Source organism: Sarcophilus harrisii, chromosome 1 (assembly GCF_902635505.1).
Source record: "Sarcophilus harrisii chromosome 1, mSarHar1.11, whole genome shotgun sequence".
NCBI lineage: Eukaryota > Metazoa > Chordata > Mammalia > Dasyuromorphia > Dasyuridae > Sarcophilus > Sarcophilus harrisii.
The window spans coordinates 296,177,616-296,197,493 of NC_045426.1; the positions used below are offsets into that span (position 1 = coordinate 296,177,616).

Here is a 19,878-nt window from a genome sequence, read left to right on the forward strand (position 1 = left end):
GGGAGATAAAAAGAGGGAAACTACATCCCACAATGAAGCAAAGGAAACCTATCATATCTGAGGGAACTTAGAGAGGGGGAGGAACATTGTGTGGATCCTACTCTCATCAGAGTTGTCTCAAAGAGGAAATAAATGACATATTTGTTTTACAGAGAATCTTCTCTCACCTCATTAAAAAGTGGGAGAGGAAAAGGGAAAAGGAAAAAGAGTAATAAGGAAAGGGTACAAGAAAGGGGAAGGGATTCAAAGGGAGGAGGGAGGGATCCTAAAGAGGGAGAGCTGCGTGACGCAAGTGGGACCCGTAAGTTTAATACTAGGGAAGGTGATAAGGGGGAGCAAGAAAAAGAAAAGCATAATCTGGGGATATTAGGATGGCAGGAAATATAGAATTAGTAATTTCAACCATAAATGTGAATGGGATGAACTCTCCCATAAAGAGGAGGCAGATTGGCAGACTGGATCAAAAGTCAGAACCCTACAATATGTTGTTTACAGGAAACACATTTAAAACAGGGATAATACAAAGCAAAGATAAAAGGCTGGAGCAGAATCTATTATGCTTCAGGTGAAGTCAAAAAAGCAGGAGTAGCCATCCTTATCTCAGATCAAGTAAAAGCAAAAATTGATCTAATTAAAAGAAATAAGGAAGGAAACTATATCTTGCTAAAGGGTACTCTAGACAATGAAGCAATATCAGTATTAAACACATATGCACCAAGTGGTATAGCATCTAACTTCCTAAAGGAGAAGTTAAGAGAGTTGCAAGAAGAAATAGACAGCAAAACTATAATAGTGGGAGATCTCAATCTTGCACTCTCAGAATTAGATAAATCAAACCACAAAACAAATAAGAAAAAATTAAAGAGGTAAATCAATTGATCAATGATGGACAGAAGCAGCTACATCCAAAGAAAGAACACTGGAAAATGAATGTAAACTGTTTGCATTTTTGTTTTTCATCCCGGGTTATTTTTACCTTCTGAATCCAAATCTTCCTGTGCAACAAGAGAACTGTTCAGTTCTACACACATATATTGTATCTAGAATATATTGTGACATATTTAACATGTATAGGACTGCTTGCCATCTGGGGGAGGGGGTGGAGGGAGGGAGGGGAAAAGTTGGAACAGAAGTGAGTGCAAGGGATAATGTAAAAAATTATCCAGGTATGGTTTCTGTCAATAAAAAGTTATAATTATAAAAAAATAGACAAGTAAGTCATTGATGAGAAGGATTACTTTTATACATTTACTTTTATGCTTCCTGGGATTCTTTTGCTGATGAGTTTTATTTTTTCATCCTAAATGCCAAGCTCAATTGGTAATGTTAGCACAGGTTCATTTCTTTCATTATTAACAAGACATGTGTTGTATTCATTAGTTCTATGACTGTAAGGAAATCATTTCACTCCTCTGAAATTGAATTCCCTCACTTAGAGAAGTTTAGTAGTAATAAGTATGATCTCTACATTCATAGAAAATCAGGGTTAGAGGAAATCTCACAAATCACTTCTTGTCTCTTTTTTGGTTTGTTTGTCTTTTTCTTTGTTTTGTTTTGTTTTGCCTAGGAGAAGGGGAAATAACAAAATTGGTAGTGAAGTAGGGGAAAGTGCATGTGTGAGAGTGTACACTTGTGTCCCTGTAATGTATACACAAAGATAACATTGAAGAATAACTTAGTCCACAACCAGACAGTCTAAATTAGGGAATGGTGAATGTTCGCCATTCAAAGTAAATTAAAAGGAAAAAAATCCCCTCTTTAACCACCCATGTGCAAACAGTTGAATTTGAAGGTTTTTCAACTAGTAGGCATAGGGATAGTCAATCAGAATAGTTGACATGAGCAACTTTGCCATCTTGAGTCAGTATATAGTGATTGCCATTTAGAAAAAGGCTTAATGATGAGTGAAGTCAAACAGTTCTTCAATGACATAACAAAGTGTTGAAAGAAATTTAGGGGATGAAATAATATATGGTGAGGAATCATTTTTTGCCTGTCTCAGAAGGCTGATATATGTTAGGGATTCATGATGATGTCTAATCACTGCCAAGACTTCAAAAAATACTTGACAAAATAAAGGCAAGCTATTTGAATTTTTTTGGTTTTATTTTTGTTTTTCTGTTTGTGGTTTTAAGGACAGAACTCAGAAATATGATTTGAGACATTTTTATGTCTCTTATGTTGACTCTGAAAAAATATAAGTGAATTCATTTCATATATTTCTTTCTAGAAGGAGGATACAAAAATAAAACCAGTCGTTATTTAGCCATCATTTGCTTTACACTCAATTTTTGCCTAACGGGTTACAAACTAAAAAGACATCAAAACCAAGACATTGCATGGATTATTAGGATGCATCTCTATTTTGTCCCTTTTTTTTCTTTAATTAGGTTTCTCAGTCATTTAATTGATGTTGGTTGGTTGAACAGTTTCCCACTGGTCTTCAAAAGACAAAATGATTTAGAAATTCCAGCCAAGTACATGTACAACATGCAAGTAACACATCCTTATTGTAGATTGTGTACCTTTCAAATCTCAGATGCTTTGATTCTATGAATTTATTCGAAGAGAACAAACATTTCAAAGGCCCAAGATCTTCCATGACTTGGTCTTAGCAGGCCTTGTTGTGCAGGAGACAGTCATCATAAGGAAGGAAAATCTTTTTATGATTCTCTTGTGTTTGAAAGTCAAATTTTTAGCTTTGTTCTTTTCATCAAAAATGCTTGAAAATTCTCTGTTTCATTGAATATTTAAAATGAGTGTAGCCAGAGATCAGGATAGAGTATAAGCTCTTGATTTTCAAAATGTTTTGAGCTTTTCCATAAATAAAACAAATATTTTCCATAACAATACAAAAGGATTATTGCACTTGAAACTGCAAATCTGTTATGTCCAACTTGCTATTTTTAAAAAATATACAATAAAGTTATCATATAATTTTTTTCCCTTTTTCTTCCCTCCTTCCATTAAGAGTTTTCCTTTCTTGAGACCAATATCCTCCAAGATAAGAATCATTACTTTTCTTAAATAGTCTTTCAGTTCTCACATCCCTCTTGTCTTAAAAATAAGACCTTCAACGTTTAGGAGTAAAACCCTAACACTTGTTACATAGAGGCATCATCAGAAGAGAACTAGATTTAATTGTTTCTCTGATACTTACCAATTGTGTGATCAAGGACGAATCACATAGTTTCTCTGCTCCACATTTTCTTCATCTGTAAAAATGGAGATAATAATTCAATTAGTGTCTACTTCCTACTATATTCAAACAGTGCTAAGAATCCAGGGATGGACTCCTGAACCTATGGAAGAGAGAGAGGGAGAGAATCTCTGTAGTGGTTTTGTGAGAGGAAATAGACAAGAGTCCCAAGTACAGTTATCTCTTCTACATCATGACTTTCCCTATTGCAGTTTCCATGTATTGTCAGTTGGCATAAGAAAGTGAATGGGAATTTTAGGGGAGTTGGAACTTTGTGGAAGCTGGAGATGATACATGAAGGCCAGCAGAAAACACAAAAAAGTTTAGAAACTCAAAAATGCATAAACATATGTATAGTATTATGTAATATCAACATATTTTATCTTTTCATATCATAACAATTTGCTTCTCTGATACAAAGGGAAGGTCAAAACATTTTACACAAATTTCCATGAAAACAGGGGTTCTGTGTTCCTCACCAGCCCTCACCCCTTGCAATGTGGAAGGGATAAGAGGTGAGAGGGTTTCTGATCTGCACCATTAGAGCGAATGGCCTCAATGCTGGGATAACAAATTCACTAGAGTATCAGGAATACTCTCTCTATATATATCTATATATATACTCTATATATATAATATATATGTGTATGTATATATATATATAATGGATATATTTATTACTGGTTTCTGGTTGCACATGAAAGAATCCATGTAAAATGCTTTGAAAAACTTAAAATACTTCATAAATCTGAGTTATTGTTATTGTTATTAAATACAGCCCAGGAAGAGAGACATTTCTAAAATACTGAAAAATTTCTAAATTTAATGAAAAAAAATATATAGTCCCAAAGCTAGAATAAAGGAAAAAAGAATTCTAACACTACTTCATGTTCTGAAAAGTTACAATTGTTACACAAAATGAATGATTTTACATAACACTTTTGGAGACAAACTATTAACTTGTAGACTGGGCTGCTTAGAAGAAATGGGATATTATAGAGAACTGTGTTATAGGTACCTTTGGGTACCTTTCAAATATCAGATGCTTTCATTCTATGAATTTATCTGGAGAAAACAAACATGTTAAAGGCTCAAGATCTTCCATGACTTGGTCTTAGCAGGCCATGCTTACCCTGGAGACAACAATGTAAACTAAAGGTTAAAGGAATAACTATAATCTCAATTGTACTGGGAAACATGCACAGACCTGAAGGAGATTTTTGTCTCCTGAACATTCTATCTGCTTTTACTATAAAAGAGAATATGAAAATAATAAAAATAACTAGCATTTGTTAAGCATATTAATTAGCTCATTACAAGAGGCAGATAGGTAGCTCAGTGGATAATATGCTGGGCCTGGAGTGAAGAAGACCTGAGTTGCACTTTCTGTTTGTGTGGCCCTGGGCAAGTCACTTCACTTCTGCTTATCTTGGTCTACTGGAGAAGGGATCAGCCATCCACTCTAGTATTTTTGCTAAAAAAAAATGTCTCATGGAAAGTACTGGCATGTGTATGCTCCACAGTGTAACAAAATGTAGGTGCTATTAGTGTTCCTGTTTCACAGATAAGGAAACTGAAGCTCAGAAAAATTGGGACTTGCCTAGATGTAAAATTTTTCCTTCCTCCATACCATTTGCCTCTTGGTGAACTGCTATAGTTGTTAAAAAAAAATGAGGGAAACTTTAAAAGCTAAGCAAGAAACAAAAGTTAAGAATCTTCCACAGCCCTACTTTTTCAAAATCAAAGAAAAGGGCTTAACAATAATTATTCACACTTTCTCCCTTGCTCCTAACAAACCAAAAGAGGCTCAGAAACAAGAAAGTTATGATTCAAACTTGAGGTTTCTTCTGCCAGTATCAGGCATCTAGGAGCAATTTATCTGTAATAAATATACCCTCCCCACCCTCTTACATTTCAGGTAGTGGCATTTCTAATAAAAAAAAAGGGAAATTGCGCAAAAGCATATGGCTTTTATGAAGCTCCTACGTATGTGTGCCACCATACTTGGAATTATACACAATCTAAAGTATTCATGGCATGGGAGAGAAGAACAGCAAGAGAACATTTATATCCTACTTTGCCCTGCCACTGGTATGTAATAGAAAGGTCTCTGCAATCAGAATAAGCTTGGGGGGAAAAAGTGGTTTTTGCTTGAATTACTGGAAACAAGGCTAAAATGCTTTCATTTTATCCTTGGCTTTAGGTAGAAATCTGACAGAAGAGCATTGCATTATAATGATAAAACCTGACATTTATACAGCACATTACAGTTTTTGAAAAGCACTTTTCATCCAACTCCTATAAATTTATCAATAACCTTTTGAGGTTGGCATCATTCCCATTTTACAGAAGAGGAAAGTCAGACTTAGAAAGGTTTAGGGAATCATTCATATTCACATAGGCAAATAGGCATGAGATTCTGGATATGACTCAGGACTTCTTGATTCCCAATCTAACCTTCTTTCTTCTACATTTAGCTGCTTTTAGTAAACATTTAAATGATCTTGTAGTAAATCTGATATTCCTATTCAGGAGTCTGGTCCTAAGTAGGGTTAAATTTATGTGTTTTCTGTTTTCATCCACCAGTGGTCCTAAGTAGGGTTAAATTTATGTGTTTTCTGTTTTCATCCACCAATGGTACAAGTCATTATTAATTAGAAAAACACTGAAATATATATTTATGTCTGGAGTTAAAGCCTCCCTTTTTGGTGCCTCAAGTGTTTTATCAACATTATCTCATCTTCTTTAGCTGAAAGCACATCAATAAACAATGCTCCAAAATTCATGTGGAGTCCGTAATGAAAAACAAAGACCTGCTTTCTTATTAAGCATATCTTCTCATAATGATCGATTCAGCAAGCAATGATAATAATAATTAAAACCTACATTTACATAATACATTATCTCATTTGACATTCAACAGCCAAATGAAGTAGGTACTACAGATGTTATATTCCCATCCTATAAATGAGGAATTTTAGAAAAATTAAGTTGACCATACAAGTATCTAACCAATACACAAAATTACTATGTTTCCCCCCAACTCTTAACACTGATGTTTCAATAGGAGGGATTTGGAAGAAAGGGGAAACTATGTGTGCCAAATATTGTCTATACTGTAAAACTACATTTACATGCTTAATACTTTTGTTAAAACTGCTTACCCCTCCCCCTTTGTTTTTCTTTGTTTGCTGTGAAGGCTTGTCAGGTAGGGGAAGAAAGGTAGGATATAATCAGAAATTCACTTTCACTTTTAAAAAGATATCAATTACAATCTTAAAAAAAAAAAAAAAAAAGATCCTCCTCATCTAGCAAGGTGGCTTGCAATTGAGTAAACTAATTTTCTCACATCCCATAAATACCACCCTGCCTACCCCTTTCTCAGTCCTTCTTACATAGTAATGTTATTTTTTCCCCTCCCTTTTAGGAAGCTTCCTGCTTTGTGTTAGTTTGGTTTTGCCTCCGCTTTTAAAAACCTCACTACCTTAACCCCACATTTGAAGGGTGTGCAATTACTGGGAGTTCTTTATTAGGTCCCCTCCTCCCTTTCCGTTCCATTAGCCTTGAGTCCTTCGCCTGGGATTGGCAAATAGAATGATACAACTTTGCCCAAGCCCTCTTGACAAACAAGCTCGCCTTTTGTGATGGGAGACCCCTGAGGTCTCCCTTTCAGGCTGGAGTGTTCGATTAATTAATAGGCGAGGCTCGAGCGTGCATTTCTATGAGGGGGAAAACGTGCAAGGAAGAACGCAGACCTTGATGTATGTCCCTGGAGAACAAAAGCTGCTAGTTTCAGCTAGATTTGAAAGATAAACATTCATGAGTCGGACTTCTTAGAGAGTGGGATTATCTGAAAACGGGACTCTGAATGCAAGTCATAAATAAGCGATTTCACACTACCAAAGCAAGAAGAATCCCCAGCTTCTGACATTATTCTGAATGAACATGTTGTACCCCTCCCAGGTTCCCATGCTTGAGAGCACTTGATCATTGTATGCACAAAATGGAGGACATATTTCCACCAGAGATCAGGAAAGGGCATTCTTAATAGGCTAAATGGTGTACACATGCACGCATGCACACACACACACACACACACACACACACAGGGGATGCTGACGCTCACTTCCATTTCTAAAGGCAAACTCCATTTCGTGTTTTTTCCATAGCCTTGTCTTCTGAGCCTTTCCAGGTTTTCTTTTTCACAATCCAGTTACTCTATGCTGCACTGGGAGGGGTGGAGGGTAGGAAGAACAGGGAACATATGCAAGTTTCCAAACGTGCTCTAATATGCATCTTGTATCAAAGGCGCTAGTGAAGTCTTTCATCAGCTGCCCAAGCTGCTGATGTGCTCCAGGCTGTCTTCGGTCCAGCAGGAAAAGTTGGCTCTGCTCTGAAGTGACAGTTTTACCTAGAGAAAAGAGGAAGTGAGTTCATGCTGAGAGCTGGAGATTGTCTTATTTTGCATTTTCCCCATCCATCTTGTATTTACATCCCTGGAAGAAACCTCAGCTAGCATTTTCTTCTATTCAGCCCAGACGCATTTATCATCTTCCATCTTAAAGCCTTGGAAGCAATGCAGGGACATTCTCTCCCAATCAGCTCTCTTTAGAGAGGGAAGTTGGATGAAGCCTTTGATGCTAACGGACATTGGAGAGGGTGATAAGTGTACAAGTTAGCCAAGTTTCCAGTTCTGGTTCATTCAGAGGATAATGATACGATGGTATCATAAATTTAGAAGCTACTGAGTTCAACCTCTTCATTTTATAGATGGGGAAATTAAGTCAAGGCTAGCCCTGGCTAATTAATACATGATTACTGGGTGACAGACAAGGAATCTCCACTTCGACTGACTCACTAACCATGATCAAGGACTTAAGGCTTTTCAATTTATTGTTGAAAGGAAATTTACAGGCGACCTAATTCAAACTCCATTTTTAAAAATTGAAAATAGGGATGGATTTGTGATTTCAATGAAATTGAACCAAATCTCAGGAGAAAATTTTTTGTCAATATCTTCTTTGCAATTTACAGTCAGAGAATACCTGTGCTGTGAATATGAATCTTTCATATTCCTTTTACTTCATTTTATTATGCAATTTCTCAAACATATTTGATAGGGCTGTTTTCCCTATTAACTTTACCTGGTAAAAGAAGACAAAAGAAACAAGCAAAAAAGAAAAGAAAAAAAAAAGAACAGTCCTGAATAATGAAATGATAGTTTTAAGGAAAGGCTTTTAACATTCTTGAGATAAGAAACTGAATGAGATACAGAAGAGATTATAGCATCTTTAAAATCTTCTAAAAAGGTTTCATTTGTAAAAGAATTTCCTTGCTGAGTTTTTTTTTTGTTATCTTTGTGATATGATTCATTCCTCTCAATTAATATTTTGTGATGTCTTTAAAATATAAATTTGTAGTTTTTTAATTTTTTTAGTTTAGGATTTTGCAAAATCAGTGTTTTATGTAACCTGACTTAGGTTATGTGAAGAATCTATTTTATCAGGTTTATTTTCTGAGGAGATATGTGAGATTATGATTCTATTTTCAACTTTAATTTTATTGAAGGAAACGAGATAAATGTTTGACTTCACTTGGATGAGCTTTATGATCTCAAAGGTCATAAAGAGTCAGCTATATGGTACAATGGATAGAGTATCAATTCCAAAGTCAGCAGGACTTGAATTCAAATGTGACCTCAGACACTTAACACTTACTCAGCTATGTGTATTCCTGATCAACTGGCTTAACCCCACTCACAAAAATAAATAAATAAATAAAGTTTTTTAAAAGTCAGAAAGATTCTTATATTAAAAATTATTTCTCATTCTTCTGACATAAATTTCTATGTAAAGTTTTGCCAAAAATTCCAGTCTTTGTTCAAGGTTACTTTTTGAATCCTGAAGCTGTGTTTAAATATAATAAAATATAGCTTTTTATCTCTATAATTTTTGCATTCTGGTAGATTTATTTCAGCAACACTAACCTACCACAAGAATTCAAAAAAAAGATATTTCTCCCATTACACAAACAGGATATGTCAAAGACAGGATTTGAATTTATGTCTTCAGCCTTTCTCTGTATGCACTTGTGGTAACTCTTTGGATTATAGAAATTAGTAGATTAAAAGCCACATTCCTGAAAGAAGATTTCTCCTAAATTTAATGTTAACACATCAACCTAAATGCTGTAGCTCAAGCTAGTTTTATTCAAATGTTTAGGCTCTTGTATTTTGCTTAGAAAAATTCATTGTTAGGGAATGTTTCCATAGTCTGTACCTCTCCCACAGACTGTTTGTGTGTCAGATGGAGTTGAAACAGGAGTGAAAAATGAGTAAGTTAAATATTAGGACATTCACAATGGGTAGAAATCTTTGTCTCTGGAGGATTAATTTCAGAGACAAGAACAGACTTGACTGGTGGTACAAAATGCAAAGAGAAAAGTGAAATGCAGTTTGTGTTGAGCAAAGACAAGAAGATGCAAAACATTAGTTGACATAATTATATTTAGAATATAGTTATTAGAAAAATGGAAGGGATGGAGGGATGGAACATTATTATATAATGAAGTCTACAGAAGTTAAATAACTCACCCTTGATTGCAAAGCTACAGTGATATCAGCTAGAAACCTTGAAAAGCACACAGAAATTATTTTGATGCATGTCTGACCAGCCATAATTCAGATTTCCATAATCTCTTGCCCAGAATAATAACCTTCTAATTGAACCAATACCTTCCCAACTAAACTAAGAATATAAAATAATATATTAAGAATTAACTGGTATCTAAGAGGTTATCTAGTTCAACATCCTCTTGCTGAGCTGGAATTACAAAGAATTTTCTAAGTTGAAAAAAAGTCCCATGTTTTGTTGTCCATCATAAATGACAACAGGGGAGCAGAGTCAAGATGGCAGAGAGAACACATGTGTTATTCTAACCACTCCTATACCCTCAAACTATTCTTATAGAACACAGCCTCGGAATTAGTGCTTGACTGGCAAAACCCATGAATTTTGGGAGTACAACACATTACCAACAGAATTCACCAGGAAAGGTCTGTTTTTGCTTAGATGTGGAGACAGAATGAGGCTAGCCAGGAACAGACTCAGGCAGATAGACAATGAGAGCATGGAAAACAGTTCACACTGAGCAGACCAGAGGCAGGTGGGGTGTGGCCTTTGCCAGCAGAAAATATAATGAGAGAATTCTACCACAGTTTTGGCTACAGAAGCTATAAACACAGAGGGTAAAGATTATAACCCCAAAACACTAGAGTCTCTTGGGGCCTGGCCACACTGACCTGGCACTGGGAGGAACTCAGTACCATCTCAACAGGCAACCACTAATTCCAGCACAGCTACTGCTGTCCCACTGTTGCTTTACTGATACTTCCTGTTGTCTGCAGAGGCAGGTTGGAAATACCTTATTACCCCATAAGCAGGCTGCAATGTTGTTTTTGTTTGTTTGTTTGTTTGTTAAAATGAGTAAAAAGACAAAGCAGTCTCTAACTATAGATAGCTTCTGAATATAGATATAGATACTTTCAGTATAGATACTGAAAGAGAGCAGATTTCAAACCCTGAGGAGACTAAAAACAGTTTTTCTCTAGATCCAAAGGTGGATATGATCTGATCCCCACCACATAAGGCTCTCATAGAAGAAATTTAAAATGCTCTTAAAAGAGAGCTAGAAGAAAAATGGGGAAAGGAAAGGGAAACTTTGCAAGAGGGTCTGGATAAAGCATGTAACTCATTAAAAGAGAGAGTTCACTCTCTCTGCCAGAAACAACTGCCAGAAAAACAAAATTTGTGAATTGAAAAAAGAAAATTAACTCTTTAAAAAATAAAATTGGCGAAATGGAAAAAAAATTCCATAGAACAAAACAACTCATTTAAAAACTCAATTGAACAAATATAAAAAGAAATTTAAAAGTAAATGAAGAAAATCATTCATTAAAAGTCAAAATTGAATAAATGGAAATGAATGACTCAAGAGGATACCAAGGATCAGCCAAGCAAAACCAAAAGAATGAAAAAAAGAGAAAAAATGTTAAATAGCTATTTGGGAAAACAACAAACCTGGAAAATAGATCTAGGAGAGATAATCTAAGGATTATTAGACTCCCTGAAAATCATGATGAAAAAGAGCCTAGACATTATTTTGCAGGATATCATCAAAGAGAACTGCCCAGATGTTATAAGAACAGAAAGTAAAATAGCTATTGAAAGGATTCATCAATCACCTACGGAAAAGACCCCAAAATTAAAACTCCAAGAACTATCAGACCAAGGAAAAAAATACTGCAAGCAGCCATAAGAAAACAGTTTAAATACCAAGGAGCCACAATAAGGATTACTCAGAATCTAGCAGCATCCACATTAAAGGATCAAAGAGGCTTCTGAAAGGCAAAGGAACTTGGAATGCAGCCAAGAATAACACCCAGCCAAACTGAGCATTTTCTTCTGTGGAAGAAGATGGACATTTAGTGAAATAGGTGAATTCCATTTATTTCTGATGAAAAAATGGAGCTAAACAAAAAGTTTGACCTTCAAATATAGGACTTAAAAGAAGCATAAAAAGGTTTAAAAGAACTCTTGAGAACTCTATTTCTGTTATGAATATACATAAAGAGTACATGTATAATTTGGTTTTATGGTTATAATATAAAAAAGGATCTAGAAGTAGAAAAGAAATTGTATCAGAAAAAGGGAAAAGTGGAGGTTCTACATTTCACAAAAAGACAAAAGAAACCTATTATATCTGAGGGAAAGGAAGGAGGGGGATAAACATAGTGTGAATCTTACGCTCATCAGAATTGGCTCAAGGAGAAAATATTAGACATATTCAGTTTACAGGGAAACTTCTCCCACCCCATTGAAAAGGGAGAAGGGAAAAGTAAAAAACAAAAAGGTGAGGAGTAGGCTAAATAGAAGGGAATACAGAAATTGTTAAGGAAAGGTTTCAGAAAAGGGAAGGGGGGTGGTGCCAAGATGGCAGAGAGGACACACACATCTTTTTGAGCTCTCCTTTACCCTCAAATTATTTTTTATAAAACTCAGCCTTGGAATTAGTGCTTGACTCTCAAAACTCATGGATATTAAGAGTACAACATATTACTAAAAGAAGATAATCTCAAAATTCACCAGAAATAGTCTGTTTTTGCTCACATGTGGGGACAGAACAGAGATAGGCCAGACACAGACTTAGGCAGGTAGGGAGTGATAGATAGCACAGGAAACAGTTCATGCTGAGCAGACCAGAGTGGGTTGGAGTGTAGTCTTCTCAGGCTGAAAATTTGGGGGGAGAACTTTACCACAGTGTTGGCTACTCTGCCCTGGCAGAAAGACAGTAGGTCATCAGAGAAGCTATAAATACAGGGGGTAAAGACTGTAACCTCAAAACGTTAGAGTCCCTCTGGACCTGGCCACACACCCCCAACATTGGGAGGGACTCAGCAGTGCTGAGCTGTTGCAGATGCTCATCCCAGCACAGACACTAATCCCAGAACAGCCATTGCTGTCCCACTGCTGCTTCACTGCTACTTCCTGTTATCTGTTGAAGAAGCTCAGTAACCTCACATTGCCCCAAAAGCAGACTGCAGCACTTTTTTGTTGTTGTTTTTAAAATGAGTAAAAAGGCAAAGAGACCACTATACTGAAAGAGAGCAGACTTCAAACCCTGAGAAGATTAAGTGCAGATTGTCTCCAGAGGAAGCCACAAATGATGATATAACCTAGTCCCCATCACACAAGGCTCTCATAGAAGAAATTGAAAAGCTCTTAAAAGAGAGCTAGAAGAAAAATGGGGAAAGGAAAAAGAAGCTTTGCAAAAAGGTCTGGATAAGACATGTAATTCATTAAAAGAAAGAGTGGATAAAGGAATCAACTCCCTGAAAAACAGAATTAGTGAATTGGAAAAGGAAAATAATGCCTTAAAAAATAAAATTGACGAAATAAAAAAAAATCCCATAGAACAAAACAATTCATTTAAAAACTCAATTGGACAAATACAAAAAGAAATAAAAAAGGAAATGAAGGAAATAATTCATTGAAAATCAGAATTGAACAAATAGAAATGAATGACTCAAGGAGACACCAAGAATCAGTCAAGCAAAATAAAAAAATAGAAAAAAATGTTAAATACCTATTTGGGAAAACAACAGACCTGGAAAATAGATCTAGGAGAGATAATCTAAGGATTATTGAACTCCCTGAAAATCATGATGAAAAAAAGAGCCTAGACACAATTTTTTCAGGAAATTATCAAAGAGAACTGCCCAAATGTTATAGAAAACAGAAGATAAAATAGACATTGAAAGAATTCATCGATCACCTACTGAAAGAGATCCCAAAATCAAAACTCTAAGAAATATTGTGGCTAAATTCCAGAACTATCAGACCAAGGAAAAAATACTACAAGCAGCCAGAAAAAAAACAAACAAACAAATACAGAGGAGCCACAATGAGGATTACTCAGGATCTAGCAGCATACACATTAAAGAATCAAAGGGCCTGGAATCTGATATAGCAAAAGACTAAGGAACTTGGTATGCAGCCAAGAATAATTTACCCAGCCAAACTGACCCATTTTCTTCCAGGGAAGAAGATAGACATTCAATGAAATAGGTAGATTCCATTTATTTCTGATGAAAAAAAAAAGAGTTAAACAAAAAGTTTGACCTCCAAATATAGGACTCAAGCAAAACATAAAAGGTAAAAAAAAATCTCTTGAGAACTGTATTTCTGTTATGAGTATACATAGAGTATATATATAATTTGGTTTTACTGTTATAATGTAAAAAAGATATAGAGGTGGAAAGGAAATTATACTAGAAAAAGGAAAAGGTAGAAGTACTTTATCTCACGAATAAGCAAAGGAAATCTATTACATCTGAGGGAAAGAAGGGAGGGGAATGAACATAGTGTGAAGCTTTGTCTCATCACAATTGGCTCAAAGTGAAAATATTAAAACATATTCAGTTTACAAAGAAACTTCTCCCACCTCACTGAAAAAATGGGAAGGGAAAAGCAAAAAGGGAAGTAGTAGGCTAAATAGAAGGGAATACAGAAATTGTAAGTGAAAGATTTAAGAAAAAGGGAAGGAATCTAAGGGGAGGAGGGATCCTAAAGAGGGAGGGCTGCATGAAGCAAGTGGTGCTCATAAGTTTAATACTGGGGAGGGGGGTAAGGTAAAAAGGAAACAGAAAAGCCTATCTGGGGTTAACAAGATGGCAGGAAATACAGAATTAGTCATTTTAACCATAAATGTGAATGGGGTAAACTCCCCCATAAAGCAGAAGCAGATAGCAGACTGGATTAAAAGCCAAAATCCTACAATGTGTTGTTTACAGGAAACATGCTTGAAGGAGGGTGATACATATAGAATAAAGGTAAAAGACTGGAGCAGAATCTACTATGCTTCAGGTGAAGTCAAAAAAGCAGGGGTAGCCATCCTGATCTCAGATCAAGCAAAAGCAAAAACTGATCTAATTAAAAGAGATAAGGAAGAGCACTATATCTTGCTAAAGGGTATTATAGATAATAAAGCAATATCAATACCAAACATATATGCACCAAGTGGTGTAGCATCTAAATTTCTAAAGGAGAAGTTAAGAGAGCTGCAAAAAGAAATAGACAGCAAAACTATGATAGTGGGAGATTTCAATCTTGCACTCTCAGAACTAGGTAAATCAAAACACAAAATAAATAAGAAAGAAGTTAAAGAGGTAAATGGAACACTAGAAAAAATAGGCATGATAGATCTTTGGAGCAAACTAAATGGAGAAAGAAAGAAGTATACTTTCTTTTAGGCAGTTCATGGAACCTATACAAAAATTGATTATGTATTAAGACATAAAGACCTCAAATTCAAATGCAGAAAGGCAGAAATAATAAATCCATCCTTTTCGGATCATGATGCAATAAAAATTACATTCAATGAAAAGCCAGGGAAAAATAGACCAAAAAGTAATTGGAAACTAAATAATTTCATCCTAAAGAATAATTGGGTGAAACAGCAAATCATCAACACAATTAATAATTTCATCCAAAAGAATGGCAATAATGAGACAAGATACCAAAATTTGTGGGATGCAGCCATAGTGGTAATAAGGGGAAATTTTATATCTCGAGAGGCCTATTTGCATAAAATAGAGAAAGAGAAAATCAATGAATTAGGCTTGCAACTAAAAAAGCTAGAAAAAGAGCAAATTAAAAACTGCTAGTCAAACACTAAACTTGAAATTCTAAAAATCAAAGAAGAGATTAACAAAATTGAAAGTAAAAAAACTATTGAATTAATAAATAAAACTAAAAGTTGGTTCTATGAAAAAAACAACAAAATATATAAACCCTTAGTAAATTTGATTTTAAAAAGGAAAGAGGAAAATTAAATTGTTAGTCTTAAAATTGAAAAGGGAGAACTTGCCACTAATGAAGAAAAAATTAGACCAATAATAAGAAGTCAGGAACTATTTCAGCAGAACTACAAAGCACGTTCCACACAAATAAAGTCGGATCTAAACAATTGGAAAAATATTAAGTGCTCTTGGATAGACAGAGCAAATATAATAAAGATGACAATACTACCTAAACTAATCTATTTATTTAGTACTATACCAATCAGACTCCCAAGAAACTATTTTAATGACCTAGGGGAAAAAAAACAACAAAATTCATCTGGAAGAACAAAAGGTCAAGAATTTCAAGGGAACTAATGAAAAAGAAAAATCAAATGAAGGTAGCCTAGCTGTACCAGATCTAAAACTAGATTATAAAGCAGCAGTCGCCAAAACCATTTGGTATTGGCTAAGAAATAGACTAGTTGATAAGTGGAATAGGTTAGATTCACAGAACAAAACAATCAATAACTATAGCAATCTAGAGTTTGACAAACCCAAAGACCCCAAGTTTGGGGATATGAATTCACTATTTGTCAAAAACTGCTGGGAAAATTGTAAATTAGTATGGCAGAAACTAGGCATTGACCCACACTTAATACCATACAACAAGATAAGATCAAAATGGGTTCACAATTTATGCATAAAGAATGAGATTAAGAACATAAAATAATTTACATCTTAGACTTGTGGAGGAGGAAGGAATTTGTGACCAAAGATGTTCTAGAGATCATTATTGATCACAGAATAGAAAATTTTGATTATATCAAGTTAAAAAGCTTTTGTACTAACAAAACTAATGCAAACAAGATTAGAAGGGAAGCAATAAACTGGGAAAATATTTTTACAGTTCAAGATTCTGATAAAGGCCTAATTTCCCATATAGAGAATTGACTCTAATTTATAAGAAATCAAACCATTCTCCAATTGATAAATGATCAAAGGATATGAACAATTTTCAGATGATGCAATTAAATTTATTTCTCCTCATATGAAAAAGTGTTCCAAATCATTACTGATCAGAGAAATGCAAATTAAGACAACTCTGAGATACCACACACACCTATCAGATTGGCTAATATGAGAGGAAAAGATAATGATGAATATTGGAGGGGATGTGGGAAAATTGAGACACTGATGCATTGTTGTTGGAGTTGTGAATGGATCCAACCATTCTGGAGAGCAATTTGGAACTATACTCAAAAAGTTATCAAACTGTGCATACTCTTTGATCCAAGTGTTACTACTGGGCTTATATCCCAAAGAGATATTAAAGAAGGGAAAGGGACCTCTATGTGCAAAAATGTTTGTAGCAGTCCTTTTTGTAGTGGCTAGAAACTGGAAATTGAATAGATGCCCATCACTTGGAAAACGGATGAGTAAATTATGGAATATGAATGTTTTGGAATATTATTGTTCTGTAAGAAATGACTAGCAGGATGAATACAGAGAGGCATGGAGAGACATGAACAAGCTATGTGAAATGAGAAGAACCAGGAGATCATTATACACTTCCACAACAATACTATATGATGATCAATTCTGATGAAAGTGGTTATCTTCAGCAATGAGAAGATCCAAATCAGTTCTAATTGATCAGTGATGAACAGAACCAGCTACACCAAGCAAAAGAACACTGGGAAATGAGTGTGGAACACAACATAGCATTTGCACTCTTTCTGTTGTTTTTTGCTTGCATTTTTGTTTTTCTTCTCAGGTTATTTTTACCTTCTTTCTAAATCTGATTATTCTTGTGCAACAAGGTAACTATAAATATGTATACATATGTTGTATTCAACATATAATTTAGCATGTTTAGCATGTATGGGACTGCCTGACATTTAGGGGAGGGAGTGGAGGGAAGGAGGGAAAAAGTTGGAACAGAAGTGTTTGCAAGGGTCAATGTTGAAAAATTAACCATGCATATGTTTTGTCAATAAAAAGATATAGTAATAAAAAGGGGGGTGGGGAGACTCTAAGGAAGGGGAGGGATCCGAAAGAGGGAAGGCTGTGTGAGGCAAGTAATGATCATAAGTTTAATACTGGGGAGGGAAATAAAGGGAAAAGAAAGAGAAAAGTATAATTTGGGTTTAACAAGATAGCAGGAAATACAGAATTAGTAATTTTAACCATAAATGGGAATGGGCTAAACTCCACCATAAAATAGAGGTGGATAGCAGACTGGATTAAAAGCCAGAATCCTACAATATGTTGTTTACATGAAATACATTGAAGCAGTATGATACATACAGAGTAAAGTTAAAAGAGGCTGGAACAGAATCTACTATGCTTCAGGTGAAGTTAAAAAAAAAAAAAAAAAGCAGAGGTAACCAACCTGATCTCAGATCAAGCAAAAGCAAAAATTGATCTAATTAAAAAGGATAAGGAAGGGCACTATATCTTGCTAAACAGTACCATAGATAATGAAGCAATATCAATACTAAATATATATGCATTAAGTGGTATAGCATCTGAATTCCAAAAGGAGAAGTTAAAATAGCTTCAAGAAGAAATAGACAGCAAAACTACAGTAGTGGGAGATCTCAACCTTGCCCTCTCAGAACTAAATTAAACCACAAAATAAATAAGAAAGAAGATAAAGAAGTAAGTAGAACACTAGAAAATTACGTATGATAGATCTTTGGAGAAAACTAAATGGAGACAGAAAGGAGTACACTTTCTTCTCAGCAGTTCATAAACCTATACATAAAGACCTCAAATTCAAATGCAGAAAGGCAGAAATAGTAAATGCATCCTTTTCAGATCACAATACAATAAAAATTACATTCAAGAAATGGGAACAAAAACAGAAATTAAAACATAAAGGATATGTACATAGGTGCACACACATCTATCTCTCTAGATAGACAGATATGTACAGAACTTTTATGTGCTATATTTACATTGAAATTCAAAGCCACCCTATGAAGTTAGGTACTATGGAAATTATTATCACCATTTTACAGATCGGTTTTCTTGACACTACTTTTTCCTGGATTACCTTCTACCTGCCTGAATACTCTTTTTCATCCTCTGCTGACTTATGCAAACTAATTGTGGTTTTTCCCTATGATTCTGTCTTGGGCTCACTTCTCTTCTTTCTTCATACTTTATTTATTAGGAAGTTTATTAGCTTTCATGAGTTTATCCAACTATACATGTGACTTCTATATATCTCACCCCAAATTTCAGTTCTGGATTCACTAATTTCCTATTAGACATTTCAAGCTAAATGTTCCAGAGACTCAACACATCTAAAATTGAATTCATTAGCTCCCCTTTAAATTCTCTTCTCTACCAAAGTTCCATATTTCTGCTGAAGGAACAGCCATCCTTTCAGTGACTCAGGTTTGTATTTTTAACATTAAATCTCTATTTCCTTTTCTCTTTCACTCTACATTTCTAATAATTCATTCAGTTTTGCTATTTCTACATTTCTTGTGACCAACCCCCTTTCTTCACTCATATATTTATCCCCTTAAAGTCTTTATCTCATCTCAACAATATTATTGTAATAGCCTCCAAATTGGTGTCCCTGCCTGAAGTCTCACTTCTGACTATTTGACATACTACTTCCAAAGTGAAATCCCTAAAAACAAATTTAATCATGTAATTCCTTTCTTGTAATCAATTCCTATTCTTTCTAGGATAAAATATAAATTCCTCCATTTTGCTTTTACAACCTGGCTTTTATGGATTGTACAATCTTGCTCTACACCAAATATCTAGTTTCATTGCACATTATTCCTTCAGCATCACAATTCTGCCAAAATAACATTCTCTCTGTTTCTCACTTCACTTAATTTCCCACTTCTGGATATTTGTACTGGCTGTCTCACATGGCTGGAATGTATTGCTTTCTCACGTCTGATATGTTCTTTTTTTTTTCAGTTTATGTAACTGCTCTTGAAATTGATCTAACACAATGTAGAAATTGTAGAGTTTAGAAAAACTTAAGTTTTATCACAAGCATAGGTTCAGATTTCAGACAAAAAATCTGAACTATTAGGTTTATAATAAGTTTTCTTACAAGCAAAATTACATCAGACTGAGTGAGAAATGATTCTTTTATATATTACAGTCTTATATGTCCCTTTTAAGCTATAAAGGTTAAAGGGGGAAAAAAGATACCATGCTCCATTTAATGCTATAAAGATTGAATGAACTTAAACAGAATCACAATCTCATAATTGACAAATCTAGTTAAATAGACTTTATAGGTACATTAAGGCAAGTTACAGATTAAACCATTTTAAAGGGTTCACAAGTAGACTGAGGGAAG

At 34.8% G+C, this 19,878-nt stretch overlaps 1 long non-coding RNA gene across 1 annotated transcript in view; it reads right to left on the reverse strand.

Moving 5' to 3' along the window:
* Positions 1-8,634, reverse strand: part of LOC116420146 — a 39,525-nt gene extending 30,891 nt beyond the window's left edge. Inside the window, exons 1-2 of the long non-coding RNA XR_004230419.1 lie at positions 7,326-8,634; positions 3,161-3,215 (exon numbers count right to left, since the gene is read on the reverse strand). This is a non-coding gene — a long non-coding RNA (uncharacterized LOC116420146). The remainder of the gene's footprint in view (positions 1-3,160; positions 3,216-7,325) is intronic.
* Between the last annotated feature and the right edge of the window lie 11,244 nt (positions 8,635-19,878).